The sequence below is a fragment of the Bombyx mori genome, chromosome 12 (assembly GCF_030269925.1).
Source record: "Bombyx mori chromosome 12, ASM3026992v2".
In the NCBI taxonomy this organism is placed as follows: domain Eukaryota; kingdom Metazoa; phylum Arthropoda; class Insecta; order Lepidoptera; family Bombycidae; genus Bombyx; species Bombyx mori.
This window is the reverse complement of record NC_085118.1, coordinates 2,481,548-2,501,649: the sequence shown is the minus strand read 5'-3', so window position 1 is coordinate 2,501,649 and position 20,102 is coordinate 2,481,548. Positions and strand designations below refer to the sequence as shown.

The 20,102-nt window shown below is 35.0% G+C and overlaps 1 protein-coding gene and 1 long non-coding RNA gene across 2 annotated transcripts in view; both read left to right on the top strand.

Moving 5' to 3' along the window:
- The window catches only part of LOC101746256 (protein dachsous), a 316,611-nt gene that overhangs the window by 224,851 nt on the left and 71,658 nt on the right, over nt 1–20,102 (top strand). The window lies entirely within an intron of this gene.
- Nucleotides 5,730–12,052, top strand: LOC119629302 (uncharacterized). Its single transcript, XR_009974446.1, has 3 exons — nt 5,730–5,867; nt 7,435–7,763; nt 9,364–12,052. It is a non-coding gene; the product is annotated as an uncharacterized LOC119629302 (long non-coding RNA).

The window sequence follows — 20,102 nt, the reverse complement described above, 5'->3', positions numbered from 1 at the left end:
ATCTCAAGGTGGGTGGCGCATTTACGTTGTAGATGTCTATGGGCCCCAGTAACTACTTAACACCCGGTGGGCTGTGAAGCTCGTCCATCCATCTAAGCAAAAAAATTATCTAATTATCGTAATTATCGTATGTAGAATTCATGTGAACGACAAATAAAGGGATTACTTTAAATGATGATGCTAGAATATTGTTGTGCATTAGCACCACGGCCCTGACTATATCTGTCGCGAAGAATTCAATTGAAAAAACGATCCTACATGTCAAAATGTCGGAATGACTTAAATCATCGGACGTCGGCTTAAGATATATAAACAAAATGGATAAGCTATAAAATGGTTATCATTTTTTTAATAATATAATATATTAAGCGAAGAGTTAATAAAATCTATACTTAATATTATAAAGAGGAAAGATTTGTTTGTTTGTTTGTATTGAATAGGCTCCAAAACTGCTGAGCCGATTTGAAAAATTCTTTCACTGTTTGGAAGGAACACTATTCCCGAGAGACATAGGCTATAATCTTTTTTGAAAAAAATTAGTGCTCCTGACTACAACTCCAATAATGTAACCCAAGGTGTAAAAAAATTACCTAAAATATTCTTTACATCGCGTGCCCTGCGAAAACTATTGATGATAGAATAAAATAATGTACCACGACTTTGTAGAACACATTATTATTTACAAAAAGCGTCGCGACAGCATATGTCTAACTATTATAGTTTTGCCGCAATAAGTGTTCTTTTATTTTTAAAAATAAAATGACGTCAAATATCCTTGAAATTTTTGTTAAAGACCCGAGCGGCGCCGGAGCGGGCTGCTAGTCGTTGAATAAGTACGAGATGACAGGTCGAATGCGGTGCCAATATAAGCGCAGTGCATTAATGTTGTAACTAGACTGCGCCGCAGTAAATAATATTAACACATCGAGATCGCCAGAGCTCGGTACATGCCATTTACAGAGGGCACGAACACGGTATTTTCGTTATGTTGTGCATTGCCTTTATAAGCGTTCATGTTTTATGGCGATTTTTGCATTTAAAAGTTTTTAAGTTAGTATAATAATATGAGGATAAGTTCCGGATTCATGAGTAACTCACATCTAACTAATCTATTTTTATATGCCAACTCGTTTAAAAAAGTATAAATGTAAAGTAAAAGCTTTTGCTTATGCTAACCAAATTTGTTCTAAAATATAGCATTATTTTTGTAGGTGTTTTTATAGAGATGATATTAATTTATCCTATCCAAATAAATACGTTATTCATTACAAACTATTATTCGTTATGCCAAAGTAACCATTCAACGCGGACGAAGACGCGGTCAAAAGCTAGTACTATACATAGTGTTTCTCAAAATTTAAACCCCGTAAATAATCAAAGAACAATTCAGGTCGTTCTGAATCGAGAATTTTAGAATAGAATAAAAACTTTTTAATTGATATTAAACGCTTACAGTCCGACCGCTTCTAACCGAGTTATTTCTCTTTGATTACAAATGAAAGAGAGCTGCCCTTTTGTTCGCGGTTTTACATTAGCGTGCAAACATACATAGGGCAAATATGAGGTAAAGCTGCATTGCTTTGTCGATTCCAAAATATGATTTTGAAGACATTATTGTAAATGCGAAGACCCAACCTTTTAATAATATTAATGTAATTATGAAACAGTACGTGTTTGTTTTGCTGATAAGATTTCGAAAATGCTTATTGGATTCTGTTGTGGCAAATGCTGTATGTCAAAATGTGTTTGTCGCCTTTTAAGTATCAACAAGTGATGTTGCTCAGGATCATAATTCTATTTAGTCGGTACTTCGATCTATGTTAATTGGTTTACGATCCTAATTTATTTATTTATTTAAGGATTACCGACAGGGTTTACAGTAAGACATAAAATAACATTGACATGTATAAATCAATTGATAACTGCAACTCTAATTATAGGCAATCACAGCATGCATTACATTAATATATTAATAGAGATTTAACAATACTATTAATAATAATAAAAAATTAAAAAAAAAAGAATTTATTTATCTAATTTTTAAATATATTAATAAAACTTAAATAAATAATATTTGTAAATAAAATTAATTTTATTTACAAATAAAGATACTGTCGCTACTGAAGGTTCTGTTTATAGACATGACAAACACTAGTATTTTCATTATGGTTATTACCAGGCTTTTCCAGTGGTACCTACATTTATATGCCTCCATACGTAAGAGGATCATTCAAATTGGTAACAATCTTAATTTCAAGGGTCGTTTGGGGCCTGGTTTTTTTTATTGCTTAGACAAATAGAAGACTGTGATGTGTTAACCAGAGCTCATATATATCAATAATGTAAATGCGGTCTTAAGACATGAGTTCTAAGTCTCAGTTTTAGAGTACAAAGTCTGTCTTGCCCTTCAACCCGAAACGTATTACTGCTTCACGGCAGAAATAGGCAAGGTAGTGGTACCTACCCGTAATATCTGTTGAGTACGTTTTTAATAAAAAAAAAATATACTTGCCAGCTGGATTCGAACACCGCCACTGTCGCATCGCTCGATACGGCGAATACATCGGGCGTCTTATCTTATAGGCCACGACTTCAGAGAAGCGAAGATAAAGCCAGAGCTATGTCTGTTCTGTCTGTACCTTCATACCGTAAAACACGTATATAATATAATCGTGTCATAATCAATTCACGCTTCGCTCGTTCCATTCAAAAAGCACTAAGGTGTTATTCGTTGTTTTACAAGCTTTCCTTAGATTTATTTAAGCTCTGCTATATAAACGTCCGCGAGAGCTTCGGTCGAACGTAAGGGAATAATTTAAATTGACCGTAATCGTAAATATTAAAACGCATTCAGTTTTCACGACACACCGCGAAGTTTGGACCAAGTCACGAGATATTTGGTCATTTACTATTTCCGACTTTTATTATTTCGTTGGTAATTTATTCATTGGTCATTTAGTCATTTATAATTTCCGACTTTTCAATTGCTTCACAGTTTTTGTGGTCACTGATGATGACTAAGGCATTATTTGTCGATACTTGAATATTGTATATAAGGCCCGTGTAATTTTCTATAAAATAAAATCTTGACTTTTACGTTTCATTAAAAATATTAAATTTAATAATAAAATTAGTTTTACTCATATGACTCGAGAAAAGCAAAGAAAATTTGGACATCGATTTTGTTCATTATAAGACATTTATTGCAATTGTTAGTTCATTTCTGTTATTATTGACTGCTTCGTTTGTATATAAGTATATTATTTGTAATGCCTAAACGATACTACCAAACAAACAAAAGCTATATTCTATAAATTTGTTGTATAAGAAGTTAATATCAGTCGAAATAGGTTGTAAGAAGTAAATTAAAATAACTATTACAGGATGTGAATATAGATGTAAATACTAATAGGCTGGTATTTGAAGTTTAACATATTGTAATAATTTCAACAAGCCTCAATTTCTTTACTCACATGGTAAACTTAATTTTAGTTGTTTAATTCACTCAATAAAAACATTAAACGGTTTTAAGGCCACAAATACACTTATATTTTTACAAACGTGGATATTGTAATAATGTTTTGAGTGTATATCTTAAAAGTAAATTTACGATTCCTATTGGCGTAACTAGTTTGCAGTGCCGGATAATTAAAATTGTAAAACAATGACAGTTGATTTTAAAAGCTTTCTTATGTAAAGCTGACTCTTTCGGTAATATCAACAAACACGGTCACGCGAGTCGCTTTTATAAATCAGAGTACATATTAGAGTTACAAATAACATAGGTAAGAAAAAATAATAATAAAAATAATATAGCAATATTCTTGTGACTTGCACCAAACTTGCTAGTATACCTTATTGAATTACTATAAACCGAAGCAATACTGAGCACTTGGTTCTTACAATCATCGTATTAGTTGAACTTATGTTGTATGTGCTGTTAGAATTCTGAGCCTATTATATTATATGAAACAGGAAATTTTTATTGAACTTTATTTGTTAAGTTTAAATATATTATTTAATTTAGATGTTTCGTTCAGATAAAACGTTTTGTTGCTGTAGTCAACACAAAACTAAAAGTTATGTTAGTATTGAAATACTAGCTGACCCGGCAGACTTCGTAGTGCCTCAATCGATAAATAAAATACCTAAACTTTTGTATGAAACAAACAAAAGAAATCCGTCCTACGGGGGACACATCAAAGGAAAAACAAAATTGTTATTTGTATTTAATTCCGACCATTTTCATATTTATCTACCTTTTGAACTTTCTGTGGACTTCCACAAATAATTCAAGACAAAAATTAGCCAAACCGGTCCAGCCGTTCTCGAGTTTTAGCGAGACTAACGAACAGCAATTCATTTTTATATAATATATAGATAATTTTTAGAAAACGCAACTCTTTAGAATTATCTTATAGTAAGATACCATTCCGATTCGTCGTTGTATTGAAGAATAAACCAACTAACACACTTTCGCATTCATAAAATGCTAGACGAAAAAAAATCTATAACTGAACCATTTTATTTAATGAAGATCCAGTGAGTCAATGACTAATGCTAGGTAGAGGGGGAAGAGATCGACCGAAGAAGACATGGATGGAGTGTGTGAATGACGATATGAGAGAGAGGAGTGAGTGTTGATATGACGGCTGATAGAAGAGAATGGAAGAGAAAAATTAGCTGAGCCGACCCCACCTAGCGGGATAAGGTGGAGAAAAAGAAGAAAAAAAGAAGAGTGAGTCAATGACACTAAAACTGAAAACAATCAAAAGCGAATCTAAAAAGTGAATTACATATATCTATAGCATTTATTTTAAGAGGGAACGAGCACTTCTAAAGATTTCACTTTAGTTGCGTGTGAATAGAACGCGTATATTCTTTTTAAACTCCAACTTCCATCACTAGAGACGGTTTCGTTTTCTTTACACCCAGGTAATCACAATTGTTTACATTAAGTGAATATTGGCGTGAAATCTAGTTACAAACCGGTCGATTCACACAATGCGAAAACGAGCATATCAGTTAACCCCACATCTGACCGTGCGAATATCATATATTCAATACACGATTCTATAATCACATTATATTTACAAGGAATTTATTTTATTGCCAACGCCGCACAATAAAAGGTGATTTAAATTTACTAAGTTTTTGGAACGAAGTTCCTTATCGCGCGTTGTGAAAGGGGGCTAGACGGAAAAAATTCTTACGAAAAGTTGTCACGACACTTTTTAGATCCGTCATTCTGACCAATCAACGTGTAGGCGCTTATCGCGTGACATTGCTCGTATCCGATTGGTCCGCGTAATGAGACAGTTTCTCGAGATAGCGTTTCAACAATAGTAATTTAGTTCATAGTATTGTTTTTTTCTTCTTCATAATGCCGTAATTTATTATTATAACTTAAAAAAAAATTACAAGTCCTTCACTAATTAATCGAAAGAAACTTCGTTCCATCCGGGTGTCCCTTGACACCTCTGAAGTTTTTTATTTAACGGGTAGGCAACGGCTTGGCTCTGCCCCTGGCATTGCTGAAGTCTATCGGCGACGGGAACAACTCACCACCAAATGGGCCATATGCCTGTGTGACTAGAAGGGCATTTTTTTTTTTGTAAGAGAATCTAGAAATTTCTGGACTAACTTCTCTTTGGGGCGGTGTGGGACTTAAATATTTTCGAATAATTTATTTAACTATACTGTCATTAAGACATTTTTTTAAATGTCAAGACATGCTATATTTACTACCCGGTACGCGGATCTAAAACTGGAACTAATAATGAGATTCATGACGTATTTTATTCAAGCATCTATGTCATCAGTTGAGACAGATGATGATGACAGGGAAGATGAGGATAGAAAAGATGGTGATAGTCTTTAAGTTTTTCTAGTAACAGTAGTCAGTAGGTTGGCTGTGCCATTGGTGATATCCATGAGCGATGTTGACCACACAGCAGCAAGTCCACTTTGTGCTCGTGTGTCGTTGAAGGCAATAAAAGAATCATCATCCGCTAGGACAGTGAACAGGCACGGCACTCCTTTTAACCAGCGAGCTGGTAAAGGTCATATTTAATATGCTAAAGGCATTTCTCTAATCTTTAGTTGACTTAAGAACAAAAATACATACCCTTAAGTAGGTGGTTATCTACTAAAAAAATAGGCGGTTAATTAATAATCAGTCACTATGCTGAACATGCATGTAATCCTAGGAGTTCAGGGCCCTTTTGATTTGTTAATCATCAAGAGAATTTTTCACACTTCTACTTCTACTACTGCGAGATAGTTCAGTAGCCAACGAAACCCACAAACAACTCTTGTTGCATAAGAACAAATCAAAAGCTATTATTAAGCTCTGCCTCACCCAAAACGAAGTAGCCAGTCGTGATGAAACAAACTCGCCGTGCATGACTTCATTCGTAAGTTCTTGAGAATATTTTTCTTATCGCAAATTCATAATCTGTCGTTAAGATTACTTGAATAGATGTAGCGTTTTATTTAAATGTAAATACATGTCTTGTTAAAACAGATTTTGAGATTGAAAAGGTTTGCGATGAGAAATCTGCTGAGCAACTTATTTTAATGGTAATAAGAAATATAATATATGGTAACCATAAACGGTAGCACATAATTAATTTCGAATAGTATGAATTAAACCCTAACTAAGGTGTGTAAGGGTTTCACAGGAGAATGGACAGCAACACATTCTGAATATTGTACTCAATGATGTCGCTATTAAAAATATACAATGCCCGGTGTATTGGTATCAAGTAATAACTATGTAACTGCCCAAAGGTCGCAGGCTATTACCAAAATTTCTAACAAAATACGTACTTAATATTTTTCATGACTAAGGAATAAGGATGAAATGACTGGCAAGAGCTGGATGAGAGAAACCGCGGAATTATAGTATTGTAAAAGTCTACGTCCATCAATGGACTGTTATAGGCATAATGATGATGATGAAGGAAAAACATAGTTAAAAAAAATCAAACTCTAACATTGTTTTTGCATAGTGACTATTACAATTAGGCTGTGTTATATAGAACTCCCGTTACCACTTACCACACTGGTTAGGGCCGTGACCTCATTCACTTGTCTTTGCAATAAAAAAATGAAAAATATCAATTCCAGTTCCGACATACTACTGCTAGAATATATTATAAATGTAGCACTTTCATCGACTGTAGTGAAAATGTCTTCCAAATTTATATTTTCATTCCTTGTTTTATTTCTCATGTGCGCACCTAAAATGAACTGTTGAAGGATAACGATCAAGGATACATCATCATTAATCAATGTAGCGTGAGAGATTATAAATTGCATCGAACTCAGCAGACCAGTTTTGGGTGTCATTTAATACAGTATTATCTGCATTATTTTCTTATCTTCATCAAATTCGTGACGTTTTATTAACGAAGACTTTGTTTGTTACAGGTAACTGTTTTAGGAGTTAAAGAGAAAGAAAATCTGTAAGAAAATTGTGTCTTCTATTTAACTCGTCCAGACCATACTCTATAGAGAAAGAGAGAGAGAGAAAGAGAGAGAGGCTAAAGTCACAGCTGATTTCACGAACCAACAATAACTGGAATCCATGTTACATTGTGAATGTCACAGATCGCCTAGAGACAGTGAGTTGAATTAGCGTAACATCTCCGAGAACTAAAGCGAATAGTCGATCAGCTTCTGAATCTGTAGCAAAAAACCACGTAGCACCATACGATTAAAGCTCAAAATAATTTATCCTAAAACTATTTGTTTAAGAAGTGAGCATTGTATTTATTCCTCGTTAATATATTCCAAAATTTAACTTGTAACTCGTTTACCCTAGAACCGGTTCAAAGTCGATACTTGTCCGAGATATTAACACTGTCTTTGACACCGCCGTACAAAGCAGTTATCTCGGTCACACTACGGAGACAGATGGGGACTAATTCATAAAACATCTCGATTAATTAAATCAAAGATAATATGTTTCTTTTTTTGTTTCTTTCATCAAAAATCCGTGGACATAATTTAGCACAAAACGAGACGCTTATGATAACGAGTTTATAAAACACTATTGAAGTACTATTATTTTGGAAACCAAAATAACATGTGTGATGCTTCCCTGAATTTTTATTCTGTAGAGAAAACTTATACTTTATTAAGATGATTTGTCCATCTTGGTGATTTCTTTCCCAAGTATTCATATATTCTGGTTTCACCCTGACTGATGAATTAACTCACGGGGCTCACCCTGAAAGAGTTTACTAGCATCTACCCAGGCAAGAGCAGGCTACACTAAATCCACCACGGTCGAAATTGCGACCCACTGAGAAAATACGGTGAGAAACTCACTGGGTACTACATTGTCTTAGTTCGAATCAATGATCTGACATATACATACTGATGTTTGCTGATGACTCTGACTCATTAGAATAACAGCCATTCTGCCTTTCTGAAGGCAACGGGTGTTTGATACCCAGTAGAAATCAGAATAGTATTACCAGCGTTAATAGGAACTTGACCTACAATGAAATTAGTGAACTTAGTGAAATCCAATATGGCTTAGTAAAAAATAATAGGTCATGAAATCTCATCAAAATACTGTCAATATCGTGAACGTCTATTGACGGGACGAGTCACCACAATTGCAACAATGATGATATTGAGTATAAAAGGAATATTTAAAAAAAATCTAATATTTGAAAAAAAAGACATGCCGCTGAGTTTCTTGCCAGTTCTTCTCAGGACGGAGGCTAGTTTTTGTGAATTGGCGGTAGTTCCTTTTGACGTTCAACAAGTATGTACTTTCATTAAAATTTATGTTGAATAAAAAAATATATTTTTTGATTTGATTTGATATATGGATATCAAAATAGTGTTGGCAACTTTCAAAAATAACTCACATTTGTGTTATTTAAAAGATGTGTCCAGACAAATTCTCACAAATTGCCTAACAGACACCGTCTGCAAGAAGCATATAGTTACGGTAGGAAACTAAAAAGACGGCTACTTAAAACAGAACAAACATCTTTGGTAATGACTTTTACTACACACGATTTTTATAAAATTTTATGTTTGAGATATTTCGAGGTGAGAATCTATGTACCTTTAAAAAGCCTAATTTATTTCATGCTATTTAAATAAAAGCCACTTATATAGTATTTTCCATTAATTAAACGGGGAATAACAATTCTGAAAATAGTGATTTGTGAAGAAAAGTCACCACTTACTTAGTCCTTTGTAACTACTACTACTGCGGTGGCGCTATGACCCCGAATTGGCTCTTGGCCTTCGACAATAAACCTTGCCATTAATCCCGGCGCTGCGCCACACCTTGCCAGTCCGACACTTGAAGCTCACGTAAATTTCCATCCACAGGGTCAGAGCAGCGGTACTTGGGCCTCCCTACGGGGCGGCGTCCCTCCGGTACACCCGCGTACACCCGTCTTACAGCCCGATCCTTCTCCATACGCACTGCATGCCCGAGCCATCCGAGCCTCCGTGCCTTCATCTCCCCCAGAATATTTTGCTCGTCAAAAAGCCTCTCCACATCCTTGTTTTTCCGGACGTGCCAAGAACACGTTCTCATCTGATAAAGATAACATTTAAATTCAAATCCTTCGATTTTGTTCGCTGCCATCTATTAAAACTACACGATTTATCGTTGCAGTTCCTAAGATCGTATCGTTGAATTTAAACAAACATTTAACAGTGGGACGCTAACTGATCACCGAGAAATCCGCGGACCGCTCACAAAGTTAACTTATGCAAATGTCTTTTTGCATTCCACTCAATGTCTAAATGGACGGCTCAAACTTTCAAACCGCAATGCTAAACAGCAGGATTATTTAAATATGGCGATGAACGTATTTAAAATTCAATGGAAAACTGTCTTGAAGCGCCAGTGGTCTAATGACAGAAACCCTTGATATGTTTGAGTAATTTCACACAAGTATATAGCTGCGAGGACATTAGTGGTGGTAGGACCTCTTGTGAGTCCGCACTGGCCTGTCTATTTCTGCCGTGAAACAGTAATGCGTTTGAAGGGTGGGGCAGCCGTTGTAACCACATTGAGACCTTAGAACTTATGTCTCAAGGTGGGTGGCGCATTTACGTTATAGATATCTATGGGCTCCAGTAACCACTTAACACCAGGTGGGCTGTGAGCTCGTATAAGAAATAAATAAAAAAGTTTATAAGTCAATGAAATGCAATTCTCAAAACACCTATGCCGAACACTTAAAACCAGAGTGCATGCATAAAGCTCAATTAAAATAACTGGGTAAAAAGTCTCGAAACTGCAAAACTGCACAAATTGTATTGTGTACCAAACTAGACGTGAACTTTTGAAAATTATTTGCAAATACAGTTCGACAGTAACTTAGGAACATCAAGGCAAACACTAGTTAAACAAAAGCGGTATGGAAATTATTGTATTTTGTTCATCTCAGAAATGTGGTAGTAAACTCTTTGTGCGTTTAAGTGTCGAATGAGGTAGGTGGTTTAGTTATCTTGACTAGTGTGCGTGGGGCTTTGAAAGGTCTATTTTGCGATTCCAATGGCTTTTTAATAACGGTGTTGGCTTAGTGGGGAGCGTCCGCGTTTTTGTGTATCTGTAACCTTGTTATCAGTTCTCATATAAATTTTGTTATACGCATATTAAACTCAAAGACGTAGTTTAAAAAAAAATTTCATTATTGTTTATTTATTTATTGCTTAGATGGGTGGACGAGCTGGTGTTAAGTGGTTATCGGAGCCCATAGACATCTACAACGTAAATGCTGCCACCCACCTTGAGACACGAGTTCTAAGGTCTCAGTATAGTTATAAATGACGTTTCAGCATCCGCACATAGCACATCTGCTAATCAAATGCCACTAACTAAATATATTATATTATATTTAGGATCTAAGATTACATCAGAGTGCTCTTGTATACCTATACTATAATTGGTTGGCTTTTACGTAAAACAGTAATAAGATTTGTAGCCGTTTATTGGAATTGGGTGCAGTTAAATACTAAAACCATGATAAAGTATACATGAATAAACGGGAATCGTTGCTTCCAAGCAAGGAGACTATATACCCGTTTGATTACAAACTCAAAGAAAAATAAATAAGGACGAAGAACCAGAAAGAAAACCATTATAATAACATTCGTGAAAAGAACGGTATAATGGTATTTTTAAGGCGTACCGTCAATAGTGATCTGATTTGTTTTTCGATTATTAAGATTGTTTGTACAAGCAAAATCTGTGTTAAAGATTAAACACCATCAATACAAAAACATTAATTATAAGAATGCAATCGCCCATTGCTGTACTCAACACAGAATCAGTAGCGTCGCATGAGTGCCCATAAAACGTGCATTTACAACGTAAATATAGAATTGTGAACGCAGCCTTTTTTTTTTTACAACACTGATGTTAGATGCAATGGAAAGGATAAGTAAGATTTCAATGAACAGAGCATTTTTTTTGTTTGTTTGTTTCTTAACAGGCGTGTCACGCAGAAGTTGCAAATTTTTTATAGGGTGAAGTAAGCAGATGATCGTATACACAGACTTACCACCTGTCCAACTTTGTCCAACTTGGAATTAATATAGTAATTAGGCAATAAGAATAGAACAATTAGAGTTTATGTGAATTACAGTTGGATGAGAGGAAAATCTAGTAGTGGCACAAATAAGATCGGATTGCATACCTAATAAAGAAGATGCTAACTATTGTTACATAGGTAAGAGTAATGCCATCTATTGACAAATAGCCGAACGAATATCGAAGGATCTAGTAGCATTTAGAACACTCGAGAAATACAACGCCATCTATTGTCAGATGGCGGAAACACACAATACTCGACTTAGGCGGAATATTCTCGATAATTTTAGGGATGTGGTATCGGCTATAAAAGCGTTGCAGAGATGGCACGTAGTCAGTTAGTAATCGGAACTACTCGAAGCGAAACAGCCAACAGATCACCTGAAGCGAAGCGGAAGAAGCGCATTGAGAATTTTAAAGGTTTTGTAAAGGCTTTAAATGTTCTAAGTACTAATACAGTATTAATTTATACTCCGGTGGAATTTTATTTATCCCGAACTCCAGCGCGTAACTCCATATACCTAAGAAGAAGTTATAAGTAATAAATTATATTAACATAAGTGGTCATCGGAAGGTAAGCTGAACAGTGTCTGACCTCGGTCTTCTTAAAATCATATCATAAACTATGCTCACGAGTTTTCACACTCGGCAGCTTGTTAGCAATTCATTAAAATTTCATAACAGAGCCTAGAATTACTTTTCAAGCTATTTTTCGTCTTTTCGTATGGATATACTTCATTTTTCGAAGTTTTTTAATGCATATATAAAATACTTGTACAATTTTGTTGATTTGACATAAATCCTTATATGGTTTAAAAATTAATCGTTTCTATTCCAGCAAAAGCTAATTCAAAGAACGCGAATGAGTTATGGCTCTTAAAATGTTCAATGCTTGTTTTTGCTAGATTATAGATTATGTTTTGTGTGTAATGTTGTACTTGCGTATTCGACGAGACCCCGATCTCGTTCTAAGTGATATTTTTATATTCGATTGTTTGATTTATGTTACACGTCACACCTTTTATTCATAAATATCACTGAAGTATGAATAGATCTATGATAAATTTAATATCCTCTCCGAAATTGAAAGTATTATATGTCAATGTCCTTAACACATAGGTAAAAACAATATTTTGTATTAATAATAATAACTAATTTGAGTGGGTGCAATTAAATATTATAGTCATGGTTTAACAAAACCCGACTTCAAGAAAAAAAAAAGATATTCCAAAACAAATGAATATACACTAAAAACAATAATCATCGAAATCGGTTGACGTGATATTGAGTTATTGAGTTATTCATCTATTTGTCGCGCACGTACATAATGCAAATTTAAGACTTACATGGTTTTCTCATGGATACCATTAACAGAACTGGACTAAATTGAAATGGGGCCTAAATTGAAATTACTATTTCAGAGCAGTTTCTCTTACTACCGTCCTGTCAAAGAATCTATTGATCATAAACTAGTTTTGAATGGTGACGCTTTTTGTTGTGAGCTGAATAAAACTAAATCACATTATACACAATCGGTAGCAAACTTCGACGCCTTTCCTGCCTTTCATATTCAGAAAACAAGATAGAAAATACAGACCACAAACAAATGATACTTGAATGGCAATTTCTAATGTATCTAGACACAAAATCTCAGTCTAGGCCGAACGCTAGGTCGCTCCGTTAGTCTAGATAGGGCATCATAATACGTATTTAAAGCTGACTTAGAAATGCTTGCTCGTATCCGCCTGTGGTTGGCTATTGTTGGAAATTCTGATAGGCGTTCTACCGCCCGCGAAGATTTCGTTACAATTTCGATGTAAGAATGTATTTTAAAAATTCTTAACAATTTTTAACACAATTTTTTAACAAAGATTTAAAACAAAAATATTTATTTATAAAAAAAATCGAGGAGTGAATGGCTATTTGGTTTAAGCAACATTTTTGCAACATTTTTACAGGAGAGCCATTTAAAGTTTAAAATCTGGGAAAAACATCATAACAAAAAAACTTCTATAGCTATTTGAATGGGTTAAACTTTTATTTATTGCTTAGATGGGTGGACGAGCTCACAGCCCACCTGGTGTTAAGTGGCTACTGGAGCACATAGACATCTACAACGTAAATGCGCCACCCACCTTGAGATACAAAGTTCTAAGGTCTTAGTATAGTTACAACGGCTGCCCCACCCTTCAAACCGAAACGCATTACTGCTTCACGTCAGAAATAGGCAGCGTGGTGGTACCTACCCGTGCGGACTCTCAAGAGGTCCTACCACCAGTAATTACGCAAATTATAATTTTCCGGGTTTGATTTTTATTACACGATGTTATTCCTTCACCGTGGAAGTCAATCGTGAACATTTGTTGAGTACATATTTCATTAGAAAAATTGGTACCCGCCTGAGATTCGAACACCGGTGCATCGCTCAACACGAATGCACCGGACGTCTTATCCTTTAGGCCACGATGACTTCAAAACTTAATTGAAGTGTCAATTCAAAACATCGAATTGTTGATACTAACACCAAATAAAAGGAATCTTTAATTTTAAAAATAAATGTCGCGTGCTAAGCGAAATGTCGCTTAAACCAAATAGCCTTTCACCTACGAGGTTTCTTCTACTTACGAAGTTTTAGAAGTGATTGGATATTGAACTTTTTTTTCTAAGGTATTTACTTAAGTATGGTCAACGTAGTTTATTGTCACCAGTAATGGCGCTATTTCCTAAAAATCGACGGGAGAAAGCGAAAATGTCGTAACTTGCATTTTGAGCTAAATCACTTTTTACTCTGGTGTCAAGTTGGTTTTTTTCAAGTTACGACAATTCCGCTTTCTTCTCTTGATATATTTGCAATACTGGTGAGGACTCTTGGAACAATGAGAGCTGAATGAGAACTCTACTGTCACAACCGTGAAATAGAGATAGGAGTCGGTGAATACGGTGGCGAATGAAAATGAACTCTGCTCCGACGCTCATATCCCCCTTAAGGAGTATCTCTTTCCCCCCTCTCATTGAGCATACGGTAAAAGGCACAAAGAAAAGCAAATCTATGCACTTGATTCCCAACTAGGATTCCGAGCCATCTTTAAAAGATTTAATAAAATATCCGAGGTTTTACTACTTGATTTTCCTATTATGATTTTATTTGTATACGTCAAAACAAAAAGAAATCATAAACTGAACTGTACGGTTAAAATCCGATCAAAGGTGTAGGGTGTCTGGTCCCTTTATCTCTGACGTCGCAGCTCATCCATCAATGTGTCCGAAAATTAAAATTAAACAATGAACAGTATAACAGTTTACCGGGAGGCCTTCCCTTGTTACAGCTTCGAAGGTTAAGCTCGGTGCTTTTTTTATAAAAAAAAAATCAGATTCGAACTTCGAGCTTTTTCGACCCTTGCTTTAGTTTCTACTAAGCGAACCCGATTTTAAAGTAGATTTCCAGTCAAAGTCCGCCTACTTGCTAAATATATAGGATACTAGCTGTACCCGTCCGCTTCGCTGGGCATTTAAAATTAACATTATTATTTCTCACCCCCACAAAGATTCTCATCATTAACGCCCCCGCAACTGGTGTAGGGAGTCCAACACTCATATAAATATTATCCTATCCAATAAGTACATTTATTTTCTACATGGACACCAAGTTTCAAGTCAATCGGATGCATTGTTCAGTAGTTATAACGGAACATCCGTAAAAACCACTGTAAATTTATATATTAGTATAGAAGTATAGATATAGATTCTATCTTGTTTGTCTAACAGATGTTTAAGCCCGAACTCATTGTTATCGCCTGTTTGCGGGTTTGATTTTTCTTATACCATCTCATTACGTCGTGGAAGTCCTTCGTGAAAATAAGGTAGACGCGATTTTAAAAAAAAGTATTCTTTTTCAATTTTCACTTGGTAGGCGTATTCCTAACACAACCAAAATCGTATATTAGAGCTCGTATAATCGTATATTAGAGAGCTTGTGAAATATTTATGATATTTCATAATTAAAATGTCGCTAGAAGAATGTGTGATGTAAGCCATACTTTTTGGAACGAAGTTCCTTATGGGACGATGCCTACCCTAACCGGCAAAAAACGTCCGTAACGTAAGATTTTTACTAGTAATGCACACAGAGTACGACTTCACTTTGTGATAACGTACAAATTAATAATGCACACAGTGTACGACTTAACTTTGTAATAACGAAAAAAAATAACATATTTTTTTATCATTCATTGAGCACGATCTCAGAGCGTTCGTTTGCGCAATACTATAACTCTTATGCAAACAACCGTGAATGAAGTGTACCACAATAAGTTCGCACGTTACCGAATGACCGTGGGTTCTTGCGAAGCCTCCAGTTTTATTTTCTTTATACCTTGAATAGAACTTATAATTAATATTTTTATAATAAGGAATTTCGTTCCTATCCGGTGTCCCACGGACACCACACATCCTTTTTTTGTCTAGCTCATTTTGATCTCTCATTAGTTAATTATTTTATAAGCAAAGCAACTTTCACTGTTACTCCAATAACTGAAGTTAACACGAACAAAGACGAAACGAAACCGCACTAAGCTAAAAATTCTTTTCAAACAACACCGCGATTCAACGCGACAAACAAAAAGGGATTTATTTACATTCGCAAAAAGCGGCAATGAAAAACCGTGCGTCCCACACAACCATTAAACATCGCATAGTTTTCATAATAAAGCGTTAAAATTTAATTAAAAATTAACTCGGGAGCGCGCGCGTTTCGCGGCAAAAAGTTGCTTGGTCCATCGCGCGAATACCCGAACGCTGGCGGTAGCGCTGCCGACGATTACAGGTAATTGCTTAATCGGAGAAAAATGAGAATGCTTTCGAGTTTCGGACGGGAATGTACCTACTCGTTTTTTGCAATCTGTCCCTTTTGTAAGTAAAACTAGCGACCGGCCCTCGCTTCGCTTCGGAAACTGTAATTTATTATTGATTTCTCCACTATTTAATGGATGTTATTATACATATAAATCTTCCTCTTTAATCACTCTATCTATTAAAAAAAACCGCATCAAAATATGTTGCGTAATTTTAAAGATTTAAGCATACATAGGGACAGACAGATATAGGGACAGAGAAAGCGACTTTGTTTTATACTATGTAGTGATTTAAAATAAATCTTAACATAATTAAATATTTTTTTCGCATGCTCGCCGCTTCGGCTGGATTATAAGGATTTCCGATGAAACTCCTGCCGGTGATGATTTCGTTTTGAAATATCCTTTTCTTTTTTTTTAAACAAAATAACGTGAAGTTATGCACAACGGAACTTTTTGTTTTGCTCTGAGATATTGCGAGCTCTACGACGAATAGGCTCATAGAATCTAATAGTGATCACAATGCGTATGCCACCACTAACCCAGAGATGAGATGTCCGTGTCTTAGCAGTAGTAGTGCCTTGCATTTGATACCGGAACTTTCTTTTTTTATTGCACTTGTAGGCAGACGAGTGTACGGCCCACCTGATGGTGAGTGGTTACCGTCGCCCATGGACTTCAGCAATGCCAGAAGCAGAGCCAAGCCGCTGCCTACCGTTAGAGACTTACCTACCTTTACCTACCTTGAGACTGCTTCGTGGCCAAAAGATTGGTGAAGAGGGCTCATGTCTCCCGACTCTATGTCATATTAAGGAATCTCTGATTGATTTCTGACTGAATCTTTGCTACTATAAAAGTATACCTGCCTATTTCTGCCGTGAATCAGTAATGCGTTTCGGTTTGAAGGGTGGGGCAGCCGTTGTAACTATACCGAGACCTTGGAACTCATATCTCAAGGTGGGTGGCGGCATTTACGTTGTATACGTCTATGAGCTCCGGTAACCACTTAGCACCAGGTCGGATGTGAGCTTATCCACAAACCTGAGCAATAACAAAATAAATACAAAACTTAAACAAAGAAACCTATTAATTTCCTTTGCTAATACAGGTCGTAAAAGGCATATTTAACAACACAAAGCTTTTCATTCATTTTGCAGCGCTGATATTTTCCAACAAGCTTACAAAGCTCCTATCAAATATATCCTTAAACGTGTACACAGAACTCCAATTCGTTGACAACTTGCTCCGACAGTGATAAAATCAAACAATGTTAATTTATGTGAATACTTAATTGCTAAATTATACGTTCATACCGGATTAATCTTAATAGTACACTGTATAATCGTAACTCAACACTTAATATTACAAAACATTTTTCGATTAATATTTATTTATTGACAAGAAATTGAAAATACTAGTGAATCCAGTTCAAGATGGTCTGAACTAAGAAAAACGATAAACAAATTATTACTCTGGGGAAAAGAATCACAATGTCATCCTCGCTGGTTTGAAGGATGCGACACTGGTGGTAGGACATCTTATGAGTCCGCATGGGTAGGTACCACCACCCCGCCTATTTCTGCCGTGAAGCAGTAATGCGTTTCGGTTTGAAGGGTGGGGCAGCCGTTGTAACTGTACTTGAGACCTTAGAACTTATATCTTTATATCTCAAGGTGGATGACGCATTTATGTTGTAGATGTCTATGGGCTCCAGTAACCACTTAACACCAGGTGGTCTGTGAGCTCGTCCACCCATCTAAGCAATAAATAAATAAAAAAGATCAACAAACGTTCAGTACAAGTCGAAATTTTAATTGGTTATTTCTAAAGCAGTGTTCGCTCTGAACTAACGCTAAGGACTAGATGAACTTGAAATCTGAGCTTTCAACCACAAGGAGGAAATAAAGCTGTTGATCAGCTTTGTGAAATAAAATTTATTCAATAAACTTATTTTAAAAACGCAATTCGTAAATTAACAATATTTTATAATATTCTTTTGACCCAAAATATATTCTAGGTAATATATTATATCATATATAATACTTTCTACATCATATGATTAAGCAATTATATAGTGGATAATCTATAGTAGTATATTATATTGTACATACAGCTATTCTATATAATGGGTGCTCCACTATTTAAAATATAGTGGATTTTCAATTATAATTTAAAATATTTATTTTTTAACTTTTCTGGTTTGGAATATGAAAATAAATTAATTAATTAATTTAAACGGTTAATGAAAAGGAAATAACAATTCACTTTTAATAATCGACAGTAACAATAATTAATTCTTAAAAATCTTAAAAATCATGATTAGCAATATTAGTTATGCGCCATAATTAGCTTACAGAAATTAAATCTTGTACGGGCAGACATAACGAGGTTTAAAATTATTTATTCGTAATTGTTTTGGAGGGAAAACATATTCCGCGGTACCATGAATTTTTGCAGACATAATTAAAACTACTTCTGTGGTCCCTATTATTAATTTTGTTTTATTACTGCCGACATTTTAAATATTTTATAATTTAACTAGCTGACCCGGCAAACGTTGTTTTGCCGTATATAAGATTTCTAGAAAATTTCTAGTGTAGAAAAAAAAACTAACTTATTGTAAGTGTGTTAGGATGTGGTGTGTTAGGAAAGAGGCATGTAGCGCTGTGAACGGTGAGGGAATATAAAAATAACAAAACCTCATTCAACCACATAATGCCTCATTATACAAAAAAAAAATGAAAAAAAAAAAGTTTGTAAGGGTGGACAACACTTATCACTTAAGGGTATGAAAAATAAATAGTAGCCTATTCTCAGACCTACTGAGTATGCATATAAAATTTCATAAAAATCGGTCAAACAATTTCAGAGGAGTATGGTAACATTGTGACACGAGATTTTTATATATAAAATATAAAACTAGTGGTCCCCCAGTAGTCGAAATTCGACCATAATTAAGTGAAATTATAAGTTAATACACTATTATGATTCTATTTTCAAAGACTATTACGAGTATACTTCTTTAATCACAGATTCCGCAAGACTACACTTTAGACAATTATTAATAAAGACAATATTTAATCTATTGTCAATTTGACAAATGGTAGTGTGTGCAGTGTTTTTTTTTATTAATTTAATGTGGATTTAATGCACGTTTTATGCATAATTAAAAAATATATTAGCATTCTGCACTCCTTCTCTATGCTATTCTCTATAAGTGTGGAAATTTTCATACTCCTCCGTCCGCGCAATTTTCTTAAAAAGGAATACAAGGTTTTTAATTCGCAAAACCTACCACCGGTTCGGAATTCCGCCACACTGCTCAGTGGGCTGTGTCTATGGGCTAGTTCACACGTCAAACACTTCGTCGTAATCGTCGAATTCGACGAAGACCGGTGCTTGAAGAGCCTAAAGATGAAACATGTAATGAACCCCAGACTGTTATTCTTTGAAATTACAATCAATAAACAACACTAATGTATAATTATGTTGCGTAATACGATCGATATTCGACATTATAACGTACATCGACTATACATCTACAGACCACACATTAAGTGTTTAACAATTTTAATGCAATGTGATTTTCGTAACGATTATTATTGTAAAAGAGGAAACATCGATGTAAAATCGATATTTTTATTGATATTAATGAATGGTCTTCGTGATTA